Below are 23,949 nucleotides of genomic sequence, written 5' to 3' on the forward strand. Positions count from 1 at the left end.
TGTTGCACAAAGCTGAAGTAACAGGGTTGACACTTAATCCCTAAGCAAGCAGCTGTCGAACAGCCCCTTTTCATAATTTGGTTCTGTGTGTGGTTCTCTGGTTTGCAAGGGAAGCCCTCAGTTTGCTTCATGGAGTACCAGTAACTCACCCACGTTTCATCTGTATCGGTGGAGCCTTCTGCTATACCCCAGGGTGCCCAAAGTTTAAGATTGATTAACCATCATTCCATGGACTTGATACATGATAGAATTTTATCAAAGTAATCATTGTAGATAGAGAAATAGGAAAGGAAATTGCGACAGTTTCACCTTAAAAGAGTCCCAAAGGTCCCTATGCTAAAGGCTTAGTTCCCAACTTGGCACTATCAGGAGGTGGTAAAACCTTTAAGAGGTGGGGCCTAGTGGTCATTGGACCCATGCCATTGGAAGACATATTGGGACTCTGACCTCTTCTCTTCCTCTGCCTTTGCCATAATCTCAAAAGCAATGAGTCCACCAACAACAATAGACTGGAACCTCCAAGACGTGAGTGAAAGAAAATTTTCCTTTTTTTTCAGGTATTTTGTTACAGTAGCAGAAAGATGACTAACACAGAAATGTCCTAAGTCCTGCTACTTTATTGAGTCTTCTTAACAACCCTGGCCCATGAAACCCTTTCCCTGTCCCAGCTGCCTCAGACCCTGTTGGGGCACTGGCTCAGTTAGAGTCTCACTCATTTTCATGATCTGTCTTCATTGCTCTCTAATCATTTCACAGCCATGTGTCTCTCCAACAAAGATCTGAATGCATTCAGGTCATGGAAATGCCACATACGCTTTTGGCTCTGCCCTGGGTACCCAATAATTCCTGATTGAGTCAAATTGGGGATGAGAGGGTGGGCAATGCTGCCCTTCTTCTAGATGAGTTGGTGAAGGAAGACTCCTGGTTTCATGTTAGCTGAGAAAATAGAGGATAACTTAGAAAAGTAGGAAGAGTCTTATGGTCCACCTGCATTGGAAAATGGAATTTTGATCATGTCATATCATTCTAAGGAGTGGCTGCCAAGGTGAAAGAAGCGAGTATACAGAAGGGGCTTGCAAGAAATAGATGTTTCTGGAGTTCAGAGTTGTGTCCAGGGCTTGCTGTTGCTGCAGGGCAACGAAATTTTGTTCTGTGATTTCGCTGCAGCCTACATATTGACGCAGTCAAATGAAATTTCCTCTTTGCAACCTGACCTCCTTCTTACTGTGAAATGATCTCATTTCAAGGCTAACCACAAGAGGGTTGGCTGGGCACCCGGTATGCCGTATGCCTGGCATTTGCAAATCTTCATGCAAAGTGCAAAGTTTTTTTTAAAGACAGTAAATAATCCTGTCCAGAGAAATCTTGGAAAGGTCTGCTCCCAGCCATGAGGTGAAAAGAAAAGCAATCGCTCTCCCTACCCTCAGAACCATTATCTGTTGCTATTCTCCAATGCTAAGGCTTAAGTCGCTTTTAATTTTAGATCAGGAACAATCTGATTTGGGGCCAAGGTCTTTTTTCACTGTCCTTCAAAATGTATTAAACTGTGGTGTTTTTCCACCTCCAGTCTGCTCTGTTTCAGTTTCTTGAATGCCAAAAGCTGAGCTCCACCAAGAATTCGACCTACAGCCAGGATGCAGTGAGACTGCCCTCAGCAAAGAGCACCGCCCCCCACCCCCTGCCTACAGCAGTAGAGAGAGAGAGAGAGAGAGAGAGAGAGAGAACTTCCCAGGGTTGGGAGCACTCAGCACCTCCTTGACAAAGTGGTGATACACACGACTGCCCAGGCAAGTGACCAGAGACTAAGTCAGAGCTCCTAGCCCAGGTCACTACTGTTCATGTCTTCCCAGCCTCCGGCTCTGTGTCTCCTTCCCCAATCCTTACTATTTCCACAGAGAAGAGCAGGCCCTCACGAACTAGGCTGTGTCTGTTCAGTGCTATCTTGCTCCCAGGTTCCTGGCTTATAGGTGGATCCAGAAGCAGGCAGAACACTTCTCCCAAGCAGAGGGACCAGGTAGAAAAATGCTAGTGTTTAAACTTTGCTTCCAGTTCTGGGAACAGAAGCCCTGCTGTCCAGTTAGCCTGGTTAGTGAAGCCTCAGCTGGGTCTCTCCAGGGCTCTGCTCCCAGCCTGGGACTGCTCTGCTGTAGTTCCTAGGCCAGGTGCCAAGATGTGACCATGGCAGGCACCTGTTCCATATTACTTGGGCCCCACACATCCTTTCACACTGAGTGGAGTCTCCTGGACAACAGAATTATCTCTAGAGCAAGATGCCTAAAAGTTGGAAACACTTGCTGAAATTGCTGTTGGAACCCTGGGTCCTCCAGACCTCTGACAAGAGGAGTGAGTCCACAGCGGGAGGGTGGAAATGGGAAGGGCTTAACTCTCAGATACACACCTGGGCCCTGGGTGATCCTGGGCTTTTAAGAAGAGCCTAAGATGACAAAATGTTTATATGTGTGTGTGTATGTGTGGTGTGTTTTTTTGTTTGTTTGTTTGGTTCCCTCATTTGCAGCCTTTCTTGGGATCATCTGACAAGGTTGCTGGTGAAAGGCGTACCCACAGAGAGAGGTGGCACGGAGCTCAGGAGAGCAGGCACCAAAAGCAGCCGCCACCAGCCCTATCCACAGCCCTACCTGGCGCCATGTTACCCAAGGAGGGCCACTCAACCTTTGAAAGAGATGGATGCCTTTGAGTGGTACTGATGAAATGCCTTCAGTCTTATCTGCATGCTGGTGTGGGGGGGGGGCGCCCAGAACGGGATTTAGGAGAGACTTGCCCCCCTAAACATCTGGCCATATTTGGGTGTGAGTCACTGTAACTGGGTCTTTGGAGGGATCTCAGTGACTCATCCTGTTTCAAAGATGTAATTTAAGATTCAGACCATAGGAAACCCTGGCCACAGTCCTTAGTGCATTCCCTGTCCCCTTGGGAACATTGTTGGAAGGGAAACAAGGTGCTATTCCTTGGTGCTGATGCTTATGTGAACTGACATGTCATCCTACATATGCCCCAGCCTCTTTCCCCCCATCAAGTTTCATTAGAATCAACACAGAGCAACAGAAAGGCCACTGGGACAAAAAGATATGGACAATCTGCTGGACTCTATCCCTAAACAGCTGTCTACAGGCAATTTGCTCTTCTCGGCTGGCTTAGATTTCTCTTTCTGTTTTTTGGTTCTGTGGTTTGAAGATTCTGTGCCTAACTCTCCATACCTGACTTGCCTCTGGTCAATATTCTGCTTTCCAAAATGGCTTCCCTGTCCAGACCTTGGTTAGGAGATTTTAAATGCTAGTGTGGTTTTGGGAACCAAATTCAAAGTTCTCTCCCAGACCTTAAAGCTCTTTCCTGAGATTCGTGCTGAAGAATCTTTGGGTTCTTCTTTCCCCCATGTCTTAGAACACCATTCCCTTTCTTCTTGAATATGAGCTTCCAAAGTCCTGTGACATGCTTTTACACTATCTTTTGATTTTCTCTAAACAAAAATTTTTTTCCAGCTCTTGGAGGTGGAAATTGGGAGGGTCATCATGTGACACCATCCTGGGCAAATAAATAGAAAGACTCCAGCTCAACATGTAAGTGGGGCATAGTGGAAAATGTCTGTAATTTCAGCTATGAGGAAGGCATAAGTAGGAGCATCACATCTGAGGCTGGCCCCAGGCAAAACTCGGGTGATCCTATCTAAAAAATAACTAAAGCAAAAAGGGCTGTAGATACAGCTCAAGTGTCTCTCAAACCAAGTGGAACTCAAGCATAGACTCTGAGTTCAAATCCCAGTACCACCAAAAAAGTATTTTTCTCCACTTATTTAACAAACATTTACAAAGTGCTTTTCATTTAGTAGACCTATGTAGTAGTTAGCTATTGCTGCAACAATGCTGCGTAAGAAACCACCCCAAGAATGTAAATTAGTACAACCACTATGGAAAACCGTATGGGGTCTCCTCAAAAAACTAAAATGGAACTGCCATATGATCCAGCAATATCAGTCTAGGGATATACCCAAAGGAATATGAGTCAGGTTACAGTGAATTCACCTGCACACCCATGTTTATTGCACCACTATTCACAATAGCTAAGCTATGGAAATAGCCAAGATGCTCCACTACTGATGAATGGATTAAGAAAATGTGGTATTTATACACAATGGAATTTTATGTAGTCATAAAGAAGAATGAAATTTTGTCATTTGCAGGTAAATGAATGGAACTGGAGAACATCATCTCAAAGAAGAGAGCAAAGAAGGAAACAAAGGGGCAGGAGGAGTATGGGAAAGTCAGCTATTGACTTCTACTCAGGTGTCATAGAGATTCCACAGGGACTTGGACATGGGAAATCACCATAAGAAGGGGATTAAAGTAGAAAGGAGAAAAATAGAAGGGATGAGCCAGTTCTGGTTATAATACATGGAAATGTCACAATGAAGCAAGCTGTATAGCTATCTTATAAAAACAAAAATTCTTTTTTCAAAAATAGAGAACAGGAAGGCAAAACAGGTCCTGTCTGGGGGAGTGGCACCAGTAGAAGGGGTAAGGATATAAGGAAAGGGTGTAGGATGGTGAATATGATGGAAATGTTATGTACTCATGTTTGAAAATGGAAAAATGAGACCTGTTGAAACTGTTCTAGGAATGGGAGAGGGGGAATAAAGGAGACTGATGGAGGGGGTGAATTTAACTGTGATATATTGTAAGAACTTCTGTAAATATCACAATGTACCAACAATAAAACAGTAATATTATAATAAAAAGGTAAAAAAAAACAAAGAAGAAGCCACCCCAATATGAATGGAGTGATCAACAGCTATGGATTGGCTGGGATGGGGCTTCTCCAGGTTCATGACTGGGCTCAGGTTTTCACTGAATCCCAGGAAGGAGAAACAACAGCTTCGTAGGGAAGCTCTTCAGGGCAGAGAGAAGCAACTCTAGGAAATCAAGTTAATATCACTCCAGCATGTTTAAAAGAGGTGCTCTCCCTCCCTGCCCCCAGCCCTGTTTGCTCTGTTCATGTTTGGAGATAGCATCTCACTTTTTGCCCAGGCTGGCCTGAACTGTGGTTCTCCTATTTTATGCTTCCTACCATTGCTGGGATGACAGGCGTGTGCCACGGTCCCTCCCGGTCTCAATCCTCCCTAGGATTACAGGAGTAAGTCACCAGTACCCAGCCTTTTTACAAAAATTTTAATGGATTTCAGTATGACATCTTCATATGGAATATATTTCAATCTATTTTTTGAGGGGGATAGTACTAGGGTTTGAACTCAGGGCTTCATGCTTGCTAGGCAGGTAACTCTACCCTTTAAGCCACTCTGCCAGCCCTTCTTTGTATTGAGGTTTTTTGAGATAGGGTCTCACAAACTGTTTGTCCAGGCTGGTTTCAAACTGTGATCCTCTTGATCTCTGCCTCCTGTGTAGCTAGGATTAGAGGCTTGGTGTTAACATATATTTATTTTTTGTCAAGACTCACAACTATATTCTTAAATGAATGCATTTTATTATATGCAAATTATACCTTAATAAAATTGAACTAAAAATTAAAAAAGCAAATAGTAAATAAAAAAACAGGCAAAATAAAGTAAAACCTTGATGCTGACCCACTTCCACGTTTTCTGCCACTTTCAATGTGCTCTGAGAGACTTGAGCACAAGCAACTTTTTCTGCTTTCCCATATGAATGGGGAAGAGAGGTGTCCTCTTGTACCTTGCCACAAGGTGCAGGGCCACTTTGACACCTTGAAGATGTGTGTTGTTACCTTGATGGGACGTCATGCTTAATAGATAATGCTGGACCTGCTGGGGGAACAGAGAGCCTGCCTAGTAGAAGTGACAGTGACATCTGGCTGTGTGGAGATAGCTGGGTGGCAAGGCATGCACTGGTCCCGCAGAGTCCAGAAGTGGCAGCACCAATGACAGTGTGTCCAGTCACAAGTGTGAGCCACAGATGGAACTTTACATTTTCTAGTAGCCACATTTGAAAAAGTAAAACAAAATAAACAACAGGTGTAGATAATTTAACTCAGTATCCAAAATATTAGTGCAAATATGCAATCAGTATGAGAAAGATAGTACCATGAAATTTACATTCTTTGGACTTGTCTCCTTGAAATCCAGTAAGCATTTTACACTATGGCATCTCTCAATTTGCATTTAACTGCATTTCAAGTACCCTGTAGCCAGTGGCCAGTAGTGGCTGTCCTTCTGGACAACACGGGTCTATGGGGACAACAGCACCCAAATGACCAAATTAATTGTATCTAAGGCCTCTCCCCACCCCAGCCTATTCAAGAAAAAAAGCCAACAGCACTGAGGATCTTCATCATACTAGAGAGTAGGGAGTCCGCAGGGGGCAGAGGTCCCTGGTGACAGATGGAGGTGAAAGCTATTACCTGAATGAGAGCTGTGGGAGTGACAGCACTTGTGTCCATGGCTTGAGAGGCTCAGGAGACTCAAGTTACATATGCATTTTGAAAGTCATGTTCTAGCTTAAACTTAGATGTTCTTCTACCCCTGAGCAGCACAGAATCAGTTGGGTCTTGTCACCCTCTTGCCCCTTGTCTTCTATTTTTCTGTAGTATGAATATTACATTTGGGGTCCTCATTTTCATTCAGGCCACCTGCAATACTTTCTTATTTTAGGTTGTTTATTTCCCCCCCTCAAATTCAGCTAGCAGAGTGGACTACTTTAAAGGGTAATTTTTGTCATTTGTAACATAAAAGCATTTGGCATACTGACTCAGTGTTTCAAATTATACTTTCCCCCTTCTCCTTCTAGCCCCTTCCCCTCCACAGTCACAGATGAACAAGCTTCATGTGGTTGAGAATCACTTGCAAAACCAAAAAGTAGCACTTCACAGCTTAAAGGGGATGAAAGCTGTTACGGCTTAGTACTTGCTATCTGTTAAATAAATTAATACATCTGCAAGGCTTGGAACTGCGCCTGGCAGTTGGTGCTTGAAAAGTTTCATCTACTTGCTACTACTAGGGCCTTACTAATTGAACAATTCAGTTCCCCCAGATAGTGCTTGGGCGTAATCTCTATGCTAGGCACTATAATAGGTGCCTGGGAACAAAATTGGTCCCTAACCTTAAAAGTTAACATCCTAGCTAGAAAAAGACAATGAACAATAAACATCGTACATATACAGACTTCAGAGACTGTTTGATGATAAGACCAGTGGAGAACAGTAGAGCAGAGTAAAGGGGCTGGGATACAGAGTGGAGGTGGGCAGCCTATTGATAGGTTGTTCATGGTGTCTGGTGTCGGGCCTCATGAAGAAGGTGTGATTTGAGCAGAGGCTTGACGGAGGTGAGACGTTTGTCAAGTGCAGCAGCCAGAAGAAAGGCCCACAGCTAGATGTCTATCTAGTACGTTGAGGAATACTGCATTAGTCCATTCACACCAAGAGAACAGAACACCAGAGACTGAGTGACTGATAACAGAAATTTATTTCTCACAGTTCTGAAGGCTGGGAAGTCCAAGATCAAGGTCTCCACAGACCTGGTGTCTGGAGACTGACTGTTTCCTTTTTTGCTCCATGCTCACATGGCAGAAGAAGCGAAGGAGCTCTCTCAGGTCTTCTGCATAAAGGCACTAATTCCATTCACGTGGGCTCTGACCTAATCACCTCCCCAAAGCCTGCATCCAGATACGATCATGTTATAGACTAGGTTTCAACATGTGAATTTTAGGGGGCACATGAACATTCCACACACAGCAAATAGCAAAGGGGCTGATGCATAGGGAGCAGAGAAAGCAAAGACAACAGTAAGTTGTTCTTTAGTAGCTGCAGGAGATTGATTCCAGGACCCCCCTAGGTGCCCAAGACCATGGATGCTCAAGTCCTTATATAAAATGGCAGAGTATTTGCAAGTCATCTGCCTCCCATGGTCTTTAAGTCATTTCTAGATTATTTATAATACCGAATGCAATGTAAATGCTGTGTAAATAGCTGTCATAGTGTATTTTCTGGGGGAAATAGTGACAAGGAAAAGTGTGTATATATTCACTACAGATGCAATTTCTTTTTTTTCCAATATTTTCCATCTTTGGTTAGTTAAACAGATGGCAGAATGTAATAAGCAATAGAAAAGGAAATGTGAGCCGGATACAATGGCTCACACCTGTAATCTCAGCTACATGGGAGGCATGGATAGGAGGATATCAGTCTGAGGCTGACTCCCACCAAAAAGCACCAAGACCCTATCTGAAAATTAACTAAATCAAAGGGCTAGGGGCTCAAGTGGTAGAGCACCTGCCTCATATATGTGAGGTCCTAGTTCAAACCCCAGTACAACCAAAAGAAAAAGAAATGTGATAATTAATAAAGAGCAGGAGCAAATGGCTAATTTGCTCCTTCAGAGCTGGTGTGGAGACTTCAGTTTCTGCTCTGAAGATGGGGAAACATTGCAGGGCTGGGACCAAGGAGTAATAAGACCAGAGTTTCTTGTTAAATAGACCTGGTTGACCACTGCTGTGTTGAGAATAGACCATGAGTGTGGGCACAAGGGGGGAGCAGGGAGAGCATCGTGGAGGCCATTGAAGTAATTCAGGCAGGACACAGGGTGGCTTGGCCCAGGGAGATGGCCATTGAGTATGAGAAGTGGTATCTGTCACTGACCTGCAATCAGCTATGTGTCCTTACAGCTATAACCACTGTCAGGCAAAAAAAAAAAAAAAAAAAAATGATGGTTCCTTCTTCTTTGTATCCTTCTCAGTTATACATATTGCTCATTTAGTTGGCATGCAAATCAAGCTTCAGATGCGGCTCTAAGGAAGGGTCATTGAAAAATTTATTGGTTGTATTCAAATTATCAGAACATTTCAAGCAAAATACATCTGAATGGAAGTGTTGATGAAGCAGGTAGAAACTTTGGAGAAAAGAAAGACATGTTATTAGAAGAACAAGAGTACTGGGGGGAGTAGACACCAGAGGGCAGGGTTTAGCTTCCTCGTCCATGGGGGAATAACCTGACCACAACCAACAGGAGCCTCAGTGAAGTCACACAGTGGAGCAGCAATGGCAGTCTTGCAACTTCGATCTGGAATTGCAAAGCTGAGAAACGAGGAGACGGAGTGAACAGAAAGAATCTTTTACTCAAGTCGATGTGAAAGATATCATGTTAGATCAAAATCCATAGTTAAGGGTTAATAAAGTAATAAATTGTACTTAGATGACATTTTGTTTTTGTTTTTGTCTTTGGTGGGATCCGGGTTTGAACCCAGGGCTTTGTGCTCATAAATCAAGTGATCTACAGCTTGAGCCCCACCTCCAGCCCATTTTTGCTTTGCTTTGGTTATTTTAGAGATGGGACCTTGAGAACTATTTGCCTAGACTGGCCTCCAACAGCAATCCTCCCAATCTCAGCCTCCTAATTAGGACTACAGGAGTGAGCCACAGGCACCCAACCTTAGATGACATTTTTAAGGCTACTTATTTAAGACCTCCCCCTCTTTCATATCATGATATTATTATGTTAAATGTTTTAAAAATGTTTTATTTTGGAAGGAAAAGAAAAAAGCATGAGTGTGACATAGCACAAGAAGCACATATTAACATTGGGGTTTCTGGACTTTTAGCTCTATTCTTTCATTAATTATTTGTGTGCTCTTCAGGCAAGTCATTTTAACTCTTTGAACCTCAGTTTTCTTTTCTGTAAAGTGACAGCACAGGGTTAAATGGTCTCTTCTGGCTTTTAAAATTCATGTGAATTTTTAACTTTCAGATAACTGTAAAACTCAAGGGCAAAGGCATAAGCAAGTTACTCTTTACCTATAGGTAAATCCTGACTATTGGCAAACACATTATCTTTTGAGAGTTAGATTTGCAAACTAAACTCATACCATGACAAGGAGTAGCCCACTCAGAGGGTAGAGATCAGACCCACAGACCTGGGTTACTCTTATAACTCAGGTGAGCCTGGTTTTGCCTCCCTCCTCAGAAGGATGTCCATCTCTCATTTACAGATTCCATAACCCCTTGTAGGAGCCTGCCCGGTGGTACCATGGAAAGGTCTCACCATGTCTTTAAGCTTTTCTTGAACACTTTACATTCCATTTCTCAACCATTCCCGACAAAGCACACACCTGTGCTGGCCATTTGCTGTGTGTAAGAGACCCAGTTGAGAACAAAAATTAAGGCAGTCCCTGCTTGGTGACATTCACAGTCTAATGGGAAAACAGACATTAAACACCAGCTATGAATGATTTATTATAAAATCCTGAGCATGCAAAATGCTTCAAAAAGAAATACCAGGGACCACAGGAGCATTTAATAGAGGAATTTAATTTAGTGATATTTAAATTGAGGATGAGTTGGAGTTAGATGAAAAGAGACTATTCTGGACTGAGAGACAGCTGTGAGAAGAGAAAATAGAACCTTTTCTGGACGCTCTCACTACACCACCATTTACCTGAGGTTCTGGGTGGCAGCTAACTAGGATTTAGGGGTAGGGTACTTATTCATGTTTATTCATTCATACCAATTATGTACCTATAATATGCAGAAATACAGCAGTTAGCAAGGATGACCCTCTACCACCACCCCCAAAAAATGTCTGCCCTAATGGAACATATTCTAGAGGTGAAAGCAGACAAATATATGCATAAAAGATGATGGTGATAAATATGGAAAAGCAAAGGCAGGAAATGGGTATAAGGACTGTCAGTTCTAGGGGTGAAGAGAGCATCATTATATGATGTCAGGGAAGGGCTTAGCAAAATAGTTGAGGGGGATAAGCCTTGCCTTGCCCTCAGGAAATCATTCTCTGCAGAAAGAACAGCAATTGCAAAGGTAACTGAGGCAGATGTGTGCATAGCAGACTTGGGGAAAATCAAGGAGGCCAGCATGTTGGAAGGAAGTGAGCAAGAGGGAAAGAATGAGGGGAGAAGGCCATGAAGTCCACAGGACCAGGTTTTGTGTGATGTTGGAGGCCATGTAAGGACTTGGACTTTTTCTCAAGAGAGGATTTTGAACGAGGGAGTAACATATCTGATAATGGACTTTCAAAGGAGCACAATGACGACTGAAGAATTGACTATAATGGATACTGCAAGACTGGTTCAAGGAAGATCAGTTAAGAGATTGGTCTTGGTGACACGGACAGGGATAGCAGGGACTGAGGTAGCAAGATTCTGATATATTTTGAAGGTAGAGTCAATAAGATTTGCTGATGGGTTGGATGCAGATGAAGTATGGAAGAAAGAGAATCAAAGGAACACTCAGGATTTTGATTTAAATATCTTGGCAAAATGGAGTTGCCACTTACAGAGACAGGAAAGGCTGTAGGTTCAGAGGGAGAAATCAGGAGTTAGTGTGGGAACATGTTGAGTTTGAGATCTCCAGTAGGCTTCTGATAAAGTTGAGAGATAGGTTCAATGAAGGTGACTATGACAGTTAATCTTGATTGTCAACTTGATTGGATTGAGCAGCGCCTAAAAGATTTATAAAGTACACCTCTGGGTGTGTCTCTAGGGGCATTTCCAGAGAGGATCAACTAAGGGGGAAAAACTGTCTTGAATGTGGGCCACACATTCAATAAAAGGAGAAAAAGGAGAAAGCCCTCAGCACAGGCATCCTCTCTCTCTCTGCTTCCTGTCTGCCATGACATAAGCTGCTCTGTTCTGCCTTGACCCCTCCCCACCATAATGGAGTGAAACCTCTGAAACTGTAAGTCATAAGTCCTTCCTCTCTTGTTTTCTCTCAGACATTTGTCACGGTGACGAAAAACTAAATAATATGGAGATGTAGGAGAGTCAGATATTATACCCAGAAGACTAGATGGGATTACTTATGGATTAAAAGTAGATAGGAGAAGCGAGTGGTCCCTGGAGTCATCCAATGCTGAGCAAGAACCTGCAAAGGAAAATTTCAAAAGAAGACACCATCAGAGCAAGTGGGCCAAACTTTGTTTTTTGCCAGCTTCTTTCCCCTCCTTCCCCCTCCATTCCAGCCTCCTCTATTATCCAATGCCTGATGTGTGGGCATACACTCACACATTCACATATGGTTAATGCAATTTCCTGTCTCTTTTGGTCTTTATGTCTCTAAGAAAAGCTGGAAGAGCATGGGGGCACTTTCCCCTGTCATGCTGTGTGAGGGACATTATTGGTCAGGGCAGGAAAGCTATCTTCCCAGAGATCAGCACCCTGCAATGTTGTTTTCATATCCTTTTCCTATTGTTGACTCTGCTGATCACTGATAACACTGCTATGCCATGGAAGACTTTTACAGAAGAGATCTCCTATAGAAGTTCTTAAAATGGGAACTTGAAAAAATAGTGTGTGATTTTTGAATACCAGAAAAATTATGAAATCTCCACATTAAAAGAATGAGCCATCTCACTCATCCCTCTGTCTCTGGAGGTACCTGAACCTGTCCCAGGTGACCAGGTTGCTGTGTATTCTGTTCCTGGGATCACAAGGAGAGGTTTGGCAAGAGAGCCCTTGTGACACTGACCATGTGCCACCTACCAGCCACTGGTCTCAGCTGTAACCATCTTTATTCGGTGTATGTGGGGGATGTGCTTCCTGATCTTTCAGTGAAGGTGCTGTTTTGCGTGCTGGTGTCTCCTGCCTTAACCCAGTAAAACCAATCATTCAGTCATCCTATGGGCTGGCAAGCTCGTTGTTGCTTGCTCTCCTGTGTCCCAGGATCCTGAGGTCCCAGCAGCCTATGAAGGACCACCAGTAATTTTGTCCTCCCCAGTCTGATTTGCTGACATGGCAAAGGCTGCCTTGGGCAGCCAGTTTAGCTAATGGGGTCATTCCTTGAAAAAGCTGGGGAGGACAGAACAGTGGGCCCATGCCCTCTGTGGAGCAGTCATGAATACATGCACTCCAAATGAACTCCAGGGGTGGAGAGACCCAATTCCAGCAATCTACTATTAGATGTAAATCAGACAGAAAAAGAAAAAAATGAGCAGCCAGGGGATCCAGATGGCAATACCATTTCCTCTTTCCGGTGTTCCATTACAGTCCCCGTTTTGTATAACCACCGTATGCCCGGAAAACAGGGATTTGGGAAACAAAGAACAACTGACAGAGTTGTTGTTGGTGTCAATAAGCCAATCTGTGGCTTTTTAGAGTGTTACACTTGTTTATCAGCATTTAACGAGACAAGACATTGATGTTAACACAGTGGGAGGGAAGTTGCCTGGACCAATAGTATCCCTTGCTGAAAATTAATTTAAACCCTCTTTTCTTTGTGCCAGAAACAGTAGAGCTAACTCATTACCGAAGTGTTGAAACGCCACTGAAAATGAGTTAGGGTAATAGGGACAAGTCATGAGCAGCTGACCAAAACCCAATTTAGCTTTCTTTTGGTAACCTCTAGTAAAGAAGACATTGTGAAATACTATGCTTTATGGCAGGGAACAAAACAACAAAGGTTTATTTAATTTAGGGGATGGGGACGACAGTAGGGCTGGGAAGGGAGTTTCATGCACAGATTTTTGGAAAACCAGGAGAGCTACTGTAACTACAGCCTAGTTCACAGCCACTGGCACTGATGGAAACTCAATAGCCTGTGTTTGGGACCTATTAGTTTGAAGAGTCTAGGAGTCTGGCAAGGCCACATTCTTTTATCAAAATTCTCTGAAATCTCTGTTCAAATTATTTACAAGATCTAAGCTCTGTGCTCTGGCCTTTGTTCGATGCTGGGGACATTATTTGTTTGTCTGGTTCATTCTTCTCATTTAGCAGTAACGTGGGCATATGACCTAGTGGTTCCCTTTTTTTTTTTTTTGCTGCTGCTTGCTGTGTGTTCCTCTGGCTGCTTGGTTTTCCCAGGGAAATTTCAGACATGAAAATGACGACACCTGAAGACCTAACCACTCCCAAGATTGACGTAATCATTTGAGCCCATGCAAACTCTTTGTCTTTCCATTATGTGCTTACATGTGCTAACCACTACAGGAAAGATGGGGAAGGAGTCAGGAGACCAAGTTACTTTGGATGTTTGGGTCTTCCCTCAAAGGGTCCTCCATCACCACAGAGGGATGGTGAGAGAGAGCTGTCTACAAGAGCTGCAGGGGAGGGACCTCACCTTTGACATTTTTCTGAGAACTGCAGGATGCATCATTAGCCTACATTTTTCAGCCTTCTCTAGTTATGCCCCTGGCTTGAGAATTTGCAGTTCTGTGCAGAAAGGAGTGGAGTACCTTTCCCCACTTCTTAGCTGTGTCTTTGGCCATGTGACTGTGCTAACCTAGATTCTAAGAAGCATTGCATTTTTCTGCTCATTTCCAGGTACTTTTGACATCCCCACTAGTCCCATAGGAGGATGAGAGATCCGTGATGTAGAGCCTGGACAAGATCAGTGCCCGCAGGTGACGAACTAAATAAATGCTTAGTCTTACATGCTGTTGTGTTCTGGGGGTGGTCTGTTAAGTAACAAAAGCAAATGATAATGCTGTGTTCGAACCAGGAACCAGGAAAGTGGTTCTTATGTTCAGGTAGACCAGTTCTCTGGAAAGAAAAATTGAGAATCATCCAAAATTGAGAAAGTTTGGGGATGTTTCTCAAGCTGAGATGCCCTTCTTAAAGTGGCCTGGGCAGCTGCACTGTCACCAAGGCCGCCTCCCTTTCACTTGGAGAAGACTTGGAAGAGCATTTCCTTTCCCTTCTATAGCCCCAACCCCTGTTTGCTTCCCTATCACCCCATCTCAAAGGAAAAACAACCCCATGTTTGTTTTGGAAGCTCCCTTAGACTCCTTAACCCATTCATGACAGGAAGACAAGCTTCTAAATTAATATTTCCAGGATACAAAAGCAAGAGGCATGGGAGAGTCTTTGTTCTTGGCAGGTGGCTGTTCAGAGATCCTTCCACATCTTCCACTGAGGGCCAGGACCTCAGGCCAGCATCCTTGTTGGCCCTGGAAAGGTGTTATGTCTTTGAGGAAGTCTTCATCATGTGCACAGCAACTTGAATGTTACCCATTTGAAGATAAATGCTTCTATTATTCATTTTTCTGCTCACAAAATGGAGCAATTCCTAGTTTCCATTCAGCATGATTGACATACAGTACCAAGTCTCCTTTTTCCTCTTGTTTGTATAAATGGACTTACCCTGGACAGGCTCCCTGCTGCAAATGTGTGATTAAAGGATTATAAAGGTGATGGAAATAGTAATCACGTCTGTTTTCAGACAGAGCCTTTCCTCAAGGGACCCCAAATCACTGTGTTCTTATTCATGCCTGCAAGAAAAAGAAACCTAGAAGTGCTTTCAGAGGTGGCCCAATAGGGTGGGAGAAGGGCTGGGATAAGAAAGTTTCTCCAGGCTAAGCTTCTTGGCTTCCAATTTTGTGTGTATGTGGGGGTAGATGGGAGGTGCTGTCAAAATAGAGCTTAGAATCTACACAACCAGATCACAACATCATCCAGACTGGGCCTAAAATTAGGACGTTACCTATTGTGGTGCTTGAGAAACTCAGGGGTAAACTCCCATTTCAGTGGGAGATGGGCAACTCAGCAGGCAAAGGATCTGGCAAATGTGCATGGGAGCCAGCAAGCTATCCTGAGGTGAGCAGCATAGGGAGGTCCAGCACATAGGTGTTGAACAGAACATAGCAAAGGAGATCTGGGTAGAGGTTCTGGAATCTGTCCAGAGGTGGGGTGTGTTCCCAGCAGGGCTGGAGTTCCTAGAAAGGGCCAAGAAGAGAAAGGCAGGGCCTAGGCTCAGAGGAGTAAGGGATTGAGGCAGGGAATCAAGGAAGCCCAGCACAGTCACTGAAGCCAGGCAGCAGTATGATCACAGCCGAGTCAAAGGCCCAAGCAGTCCCAGCAGCCAGATCGACTGGCACAGAATCACCAAAACCACCCATTAGACTCATTCTGTGGAAATAAAGGCCTGGTACCAGTGCTCATGGAGATGCTGCTGAGAGGTTGGTGAGGGAGATGGGGCAGCACCACAATGGCCATCTAAGTACAGGGTTCTGGAGGTCATGGGGTCTTTGAATGCTCCCAGTCAAAATTTTGCCTTCTGTGTAGGATCTCAAAGCCAGTCATGTATCAGGGCAGATGTCCTGGGTCTACCCCAGGATGCACTCCATGCCTCACCATGGGACTTGGACTGAGTAGACTACCTTAGATCTGCCTCACTTTCCCCACTCCCAAAAGAGACTAACTTCCCTAACTTCATCCTTCATACCATTATTATGAAGAACACATGAAGTTACTTTGGAAAAATGCAACTATAAAGTATTGTCACTATTATTATTTGTGACACAGCAACATGTCTCTCAAAATGGCATGTGTCCCAAGCAGATTTGCTAGTTTGAGGATTAACTAGCTCTTTTGCTTTCTTTCCCTGATGCCTGGTATACTTCCTTATCCACCATTCTCCAGCAGAGGCTTCTGTGATCTTGAAAGAGATAGAGAATTGGTGGGGAGCTGGGGATCACCTGGGCAGCATTTTTATTTTACTAATGACCACTAACTCACTCATGGGAGTTGTCACCTGCCCAAGGTCACACTACCAGTCAATGGCTGAGCCAGAAATCACAGTGCCTAGAATACAGAGGGAACTAAGGAGCCTTTATTTTATTATTATTCCAACTATACCATTCCACAAAGCACTTCATTTTGCTGCTCATGAATAACTTTGCTAAAAGGTTGGGATGGGAAATAGTGAGAGTTGAAGAAGAGAGACATCATAGTCAAAGTTACAAAGGTATTTTTAGATTATCTAATGTCACCTTACATGCCTCCTCTTCCAGAAAGCCTCTGCCAACCAGAAGTCCGTCCCATGTTCTCATTGTACCTCTTGTAACACATCCTTATTCTGCCATGCTAAACCAAAATTGCTTTTTTATTTGTCTCTCTCCCTTTCTAGGAGATCTGGGTAGAGGTTCTGGAATCTGTCCAGAGGTGGGGTGTGTTCCCAGCAGGGCTGGAGTTCCTAGAAAGGGCCAAGAAGAGAAAGGCAGGGCCTAGGCTCAGAGGAGTAAGGGATTGAGGGTAGGGGTTGTGGCTTTCCCAAAGTTGAAGTCACAGTGCATAACTTAACCTTAAATATGTTAAGTTGTAGATTTTGTTATAGTTCAGCAATCTGTATGATGTTCCTTAGATGCTCCTGATTTCTTTGAGCCCGCTGACCAGATAGGATCAGGCCCAGAACCAAAAAGCCTTAGTTCTCATTGTAATTGTTTTATTTAGAGTCTGTATGACTAGTTAAGTCGCTTACCCTCTTGAAGCTCAAATTTTGTCATCTCTAAAAGAAAGGGAGACTATCTATGGAAGTCAATTTATCAAAAAAAAAAACTATCAAGTTTATAAATGGTAATGCCTTTGACCAAGCAATTCCTCTTAGAGACTCATCTTCCAATGTACTTGCCCACATTCTACAGATATACTTGGTCCAGATATTCAGTACAGCTTTATTTATAAAGGTTAACAATTGGAAACAGCATAAGTGAGCTTGCTAAATAATTTCTGTAAGATAATCCAATGTAGCCACCACAAAGAATTATATAATCATATGTATTCTGATGTAGAATAAGCTCCAAAATATATTAAGTGAAAAAAATGGAAGGTGCTTAACAGTGTATAACATAGCTTTCCATCTATGTAAGGGGTGAAGAGAATATATGCATATATTTGCTTATATTTGCATAAAATATCTCTGAAAGTTTACTCATGGAACTGGTGACATTTGGTTGAGCCATGTGAAAATAAAGAATATATTTTAGGTCTTTTCAGGGGGTGGGTGCCAGTGGAAGATGGGTAGACACAAGGAAAGGGGGAATGAGGGTGAATATGGTGGATATATTTTGTATACATATATGAAAACAGAAGACTGAAACTTGTTGAAATTGTTCTAAGAAGAGAGAGGAGGGAAGAGGGAGAATGATAAAGGGGGTAAATATAACGAGATATATTGTAGGCACATATGTAAATATCAAAATGAATTGACCTGTACAACTATTACATGCTAATAAAAATTTTTAAGTTTTTTTAAAAAGGAATATATTTTTAATGAATACCAAAACAAAGAAAGAAAGAAAAAGTAAAGGTCCCACCGTCACTCATGTGCTGTGAGAAGCATATGGGATGATGTCCGTAAAGGTAGACTGTTGGTGGCAGGGTATGATACAGAGAGGTGCTGTTGCAGTTTTCAGGCCTTCGTTCACCCCTTGACTCTGAGTTGGAAACAAATAACTTTATTTCCTATTGAGATTCTGTCACGATCACTCACAGTCAGTTCATAGCAGAGACTTCCAGCAACATTTGGATAAAACATCCATTACCAGAAACCTCTTGTGAGGTGTAGAAGGGGACAGAGCTCTCTCCAAGAGAGTCTAGCGCCTGTGTCTAGAAGGAGCCTCCTTGTGGCAGTGTCCAAAGTCAGCTCACTGCAGTGCTCTCCTGAAGGGGGCGCTGTTTCTCACACTCACTCCCTTGCTGGAGCCAGGTTTTCTCTCTCTAGCTCTTTGGTTATTATTGGACCTAACTGGGCTTAACTGGGGGCGACTGGAGATTTTAGAAAAGACATAGGATAGACAGACAGACAGAAAGTTGGGGTGAGGTGTGTCATACACTCAGCTGGAGACGCACAACCCTCATTGCTTCTCTTCTCTATCTTGATTCTTTAAGGCCTTACTCCTTGCAGTTCTTACTACACTTGATCTTAGCCAAAAGGCCGAGAAGCGATTCCTTGCAGTTCTTTAAAACCTTGCTTCTATAGCCCTCTTTAAAACCTTGCTTAAAACCTCTTTCCTTAGGCTCCTACTGTCCTATGTTTGCTCTTAGCTTATCTTTAGCTTAATTGCTCTTGAAGTCTTTTGCCCCCAGGCTTGCACTGTCCCATCTCTCTTTAGCTCTCTCAAAGCCTCTGTTCTACAAACTTGCAAACAGCTGCCTATGACCTGCATATGCACAACTCTTAGTCTCGGTCCTTAGACTTGCACTGTGCACTGTCCCGTGCTCTCTTCGGCTTTTCTTTAGCTTCAGCTTTCCTAAGGCCTATTATGAAGTTCTTTCTCAGCTTTGCTTTCTGAAGCCTATGTTAAAGTTCTCAGTGCAGACTTTCTATCAGCCCTCTTGGGCATTTTCCCTTTACCATTTTCCCTTCAGCAATTCTTTTCCCTTCCAAAAGCTTCCCACACCAAAAGGCCTAAAGTAAAAGCTTCTTCCCAATATTCAAAGGCAAAAAGCCCCCCAGAGCAAAAAGCCAAAAGCCAAGCAAAAAGTCCAAAAGCCCAAAGTAAAGCCCCAAAAGGCAAAAGGCCCTCTTCCTCCTTCAGGGGTCTTTTATAGCAGCAAACAGGGTGGAGCCACTGGAAGGGGCTTCTCTGTGTTTCTGCTTCTCTGAACGCAACTTAGGAGAAGCAGCTGTTCTGCCTTTCCCTGTTTCATGGCAGGGGCTGTGCCTATCTTGGCCTACAGGTAAAAGCAATTAACTGCATCTCGCCTTGCTTGTGTCCAGTTCTCATAGGCTTTAATCTGCTCCCCACACTCTCCCTCCCAGTCTTACAGTGAATGAGCCCAACTGAGCTTATAGCTTCAACTCCTATACAGTCTGTGCCCAGAGAGGACCCAGGAAATACTGCCTCTATAGCTAGCAGTTTCCTTTGTCTCCTTTATTGCTTTGCTTGTTCTTTCTAAGGTTTTATTATGATTTAACCCTAGGGAAAATAATCATGAGCTACTGACCAGGACATTGGAGCTATCTGTGTTTCTAGAAACTGTCAGATTCAATATGCAGGAAGGTAGAAGGAATCATGCCATTAGCCATTTACGTGTAAAGCATCAGAATCAACATCAACATACATTTCTCCTCTTAAATTTACATTTTCCTGGTAAGGGTAACATCTTTGGAAGAATTAGCTTAAAAATAACATTCATTCATTTATTCTTTCATTCAATTATTATTGAGTGTGACCCTGGTCACACAGGTGAATAGACTTTAGTAACATAGCAATAATGATGATGATAGCTAACTCTGAGTGTATATTATGTGGTAAACACTCTTCTAAGCTATTTGCATGTGTTTTCATTGAATTCTTATAGCAAATCTTAGATAACTATCATCTCAATTTGTTAGACAAGGAAACTGAGGCACAGAGCAGGTAAGCTACTTACCCATATCCCTAGGTAAGTATCTAGGGAGAGGTTGTAGCCAGGAGTTGTGGTCCTGGGTGCTATCTTCCCGTGGTGCAGAGAGAAGAGAGATGGTCCAGGATGAAATACCAGTTGACCCTCAGGCTAATTCCTGCCCTGGTGATATTGGGAAGAGTTCATGGCTGCACAAGGATTTGAGGAAACAAAAGAGACAAATTGAGTGAAGAGAAAATGGCATGGCAACCATCCTGGGTGACTGGATGGATATTTACTGGTATTCAGCCTAGGCACCTAGGGGAAGGTCCTGAGCTGAGTTAGGATCCTTGAGGCTGTGAAGAAGGCAAGTTTTAGCCAAAACTAATGTGATGCTTGGGAATTCAATTGAGCATCCCTGAAACCAAGAGGGAAAAGAGAGAGAGAGAGAAAAATCGTCATTTGTATCAGTGCGGAAGCTGGGCAAGCTAAGAAGGAAGGACAGACTGACCCAAATGTTGGCCATATAAGTAGTCAGCCAAACTGGGAGCAAGGCAACTTCCACACTTCAAAGTCAAGCTCAGCCAAGTTGGATGGAACTGAGGATGTGCGGCTTAGCCTGGCTGAGTGTCCCCAAGCTCATCCTAAATGGCTTGGAGTTAGATTCACTTACAGGCCAGCACACTGAATTCAGCCTAGTCAATGGGGCATTTCTCTGGCTTCCCTCTCTTCTGCAAATTCTGGATATGCTAATTGAAAGCACTCCCTGAGACATGAAATTGAGCCTCAATAACAACTACTCACTTCCAAGTTCCTGCAAGCTCTCCTAGGCAGTGGAAGCTGCATGCTTGTAAGGGAAGACCAGTCTCCCTCCTTCTGGGCCAGATCTTCTAGGAACTAGTCTTCTCAACCAGGAGTTGAGAAGTGGGGCTGAGGAGTGGGGCTAACACAGAGTCACCTGTCAACATGCCACATTTAGAAAGAGGCTTGTGATACTCATTTTCAGGCTAAGAAAGGAGAGAGGGAGTGATGGGTTTTGGTTTATTCTAGAAGAAAATGAAGCCTATTTTTCCCCTCCCTGATTAGCATTTTTATTGCATCCCTCCTATTTGCTCTGCCTGCTCATAATTAAATACTGCCCATGGTGTCTCGTCTATCTTGGTAATGTGCTCTTGGACACCGATGAATTGGATTTTCTTTATGGACTCCCTCCACTGTTACAAAATAAGGCTCAAGTTCAACATCTCCCTGGCAGGGTGGGTCAGCCTTGGCATTGAGGTCAGGAACCCTCTCACAGCAGTGTCAGGTGTCTGATCTGGCATCTTGGATGAAAAATGAAAAAAGTGCCAGGTCTTCTTGTCCTCATAGCAACCCCCATGCAAGATGACTTAGGATTGAGGCAACTGCCTATGTTCTGTTTGGGAACGCTAAGTCCCAGATGATGGTAATGTCCTTAAAAGGTTAGAAGCAAGTCCACGGCCATACCACCCTGACTGCGCCCGATCTCGTCTGATCTCGGAAGCTAAGCAGGGTCGGGCCTGGTTAGTACTTGGATGGGAGAAGGCTAGAAGAAAGGGTTGGGGAGAAGGGATGAAATTCTCCAGGAGGAAGACGCCAGACTTTCATCCAGGATTCCAAACAGAGCCCTGAGGCTGGTCCCAATCACCAGGATATCTGCCTAGCTCACCATTGACCTCTTCCTGTGACCTACAGTCATGGCCCCTAATCAAGGCCACCCCTCCTCTTATACCATCGCATTCCCTTGACCTGACATTTCCATGCCAACCCTCTAGCATCTTCCTCCCACCACCCTGTACTCAGTGGCATCCATTCTATTTCTAAGGAGCTGCCTTGTATGATCCACCTTTTTCTCTACCTCTGCTCCTTAACCAAAGCCCAGCTGTCTCCTCTCATCATGTCCAACAAGGAATGGATTAATTTGATACCTGAACCTTCTTAAGTACGAGTTTAGTACTCTAAACCAGTGGTTCCAAAATATGCTCCCCAGATCAAACTTAACATTTGAGAACCTACTAGAAGTCAAATTCCTGGGTTCCACCTAGTAAATTAGACACTGTGTGCAGGGCCTGGAAACTGGGTCATAACCAAACTCCTGTGATTCTGATGCATGCCCACATTTTCTGGGAGTCATCACTCTAAACCACATTTCCCTAACTTTCCTTTGGCAGCGTCTTCTCTGAAGCCCACATTATCTGGATACTTGCCTTCTCCCACCACTCACAGACTCCAGGGGGCCCCCTAGCCTTCTCCAAAGACATTGGCTGCTCTGCCTCTGACCGCTGTCCAAGGAGGTGCCTTTGCCTCCTCTCACATCCCTGCTTTGCACTTTCCCCTGGGTGGTGTGGTCTCTTCTCACAACTTCAGTTGTCACCTTGATTCTGGTGATTTCTGCATGCTCATTCCCTCTTAAATTCTAGAATTCTGTCAGGCAGGCATTTGACCTTGACTCTACCAGAAATCTCACTCACGTATCCTAAACACAACTCCCATAAGCTGATGGCTAGGGTTCCTAGTTTCAGTTCCTTCCCCATCCCAGAGACTTCTCCCGTCTCTAATGTCCCCATTGCATTTGTTCCTTCCACCCACTCTCATACTCCCACAGCCAGCAGCCATAGTTTCTATTGCCCCCCCATTCTTAGCTGGGCCTTTGCTCATTGCTACCTTGACAGACCAAGTCCAGGCCCCCTTATCTTGTACTTCTTATTGCTGCCAGCATTGTTACCATAAGGGTATCTCTTTGCCTGCAGGAGAGAACCCTAACAAGGCTTTCCATCATCAGGTCTTTCCTGCCCAGTTCATTTCCTGCCACTCTCCCAGCTCAGCATGCTCTCCCACCACTAGACATGCTGCTTATTGTCACATCTCTGGGCATTCACTCATGCCCTTATGCTTTGAACAGAATGGCTTTTGTCTCCTTCTCACCCTGAGCAATGCAACTCAACACACCCTGCCTTGCATGCACTCTTTCCTAACCTTCCTTCTCCTAGCTCTGGGCTTGCATAACACCATTGGTCTCACACATCCCTTTGTATTACCCATATGTCATCCTTCTTGGGTTGTGACTTCTCCAAAGTCTCAGCTACACCTCAGTCATCCCTGCCTTCCCAGCCCCTTGAATGACCTTGCAACATAGCTGAAGATATGTACATTTTTTTGCTTGCCCATCTAGTTATCAATAAAAAACTGAGGCTTGCAAACATACAAACACTTGTAATCTGCCGTAATCTTATCCTCACTCCCTTAGCATCCAAGCAAGTGGGGGCATCAAGAGAAGGGTTTGTCATTTCCACACATCCTCAGGCAGCTCTCTGACATTGGGTTCCACCTTTGCCATTTGTTTATCTTCTGTGTCAAAGTTTCTCCTGTGTTAGAACAGTGGAGACAATGAGTATGAATTACCCCTCAAGTCCCGTGGGCAGATGGTTCCTTTCCACTACAGTTCAGTCTTAAGATCCTCTGATCCCCGTCCATATTCTCAGCAGCCCTGGGTTGCATGATGACTCTCCCCCTAGCAGAGAAAGGAAGAGAGGGGAATTTCCCACAATCCCTAGTTTCCTGTCAGGGTCTGCCCTTTGCTGGTCATTCTTCTGAAATCTCAGAGTAGTAGCCATGTTGAAATGTACTGTTACTAAGTATTTCCTGTGGTTGTGGATGCTTAGCTGCCTCCAAAGAGGCCCCTGTATCCAGAGCAGTGCCCAGAGTGCAGTCAGATCTCATAAGTATTTGACCAATGAGTAACAGAATGCTGAGGAGTGGAAGATGCTCTCAGAGGGTCCTCCACTGTTGCCAGGCCCTGCTTCTCCAATCTGTTTAATTTCAGAGTGAGTCCCTGCACAGAAAGAAGTCAAGGCAGCAAAGAAGAAGACTTGGAAAGAGCATTTCTCTGTGGTTCTCTCTGCCT

At 44.0% G+C, this 23,949-nt stretch overlaps 1 long non-coding RNA gene across 1 annotated transcript; it reads right to left on the bottom strand.

Moving 5' to 3' along the window:
* Positions 1–14,071: 14,071 nt before the first annotated feature.
* On the bottom strand, positions 14,072–20,570 carry LOC141414932 (uncharacterized). Its single transcript, XR_012439940.1, has 3 exons — positions 20,076–20,570; positions 18,014–18,133; positions 14,072–14,869 (listed from the first exon to the last, which is right to left on the bottom strand). It is a non-coding gene; the product is annotated as an uncharacterized lncRNA (long non-coding RNA).
* Positions 20,571–23,949: the final 3,379 nt, after the last annotated feature.

This window comes from Castor canadensis, chromosome 12 (assembly GCF_047511655.1).
Source record: "Castor canadensis chromosome 12, mCasCan1.hap1v2, whole genome shotgun sequence".
Lineage (NCBI taxonomy): Eukaryota > Metazoa > Chordata > Mammalia > Rodentia > Castoridae > Castor > Castor canadensis.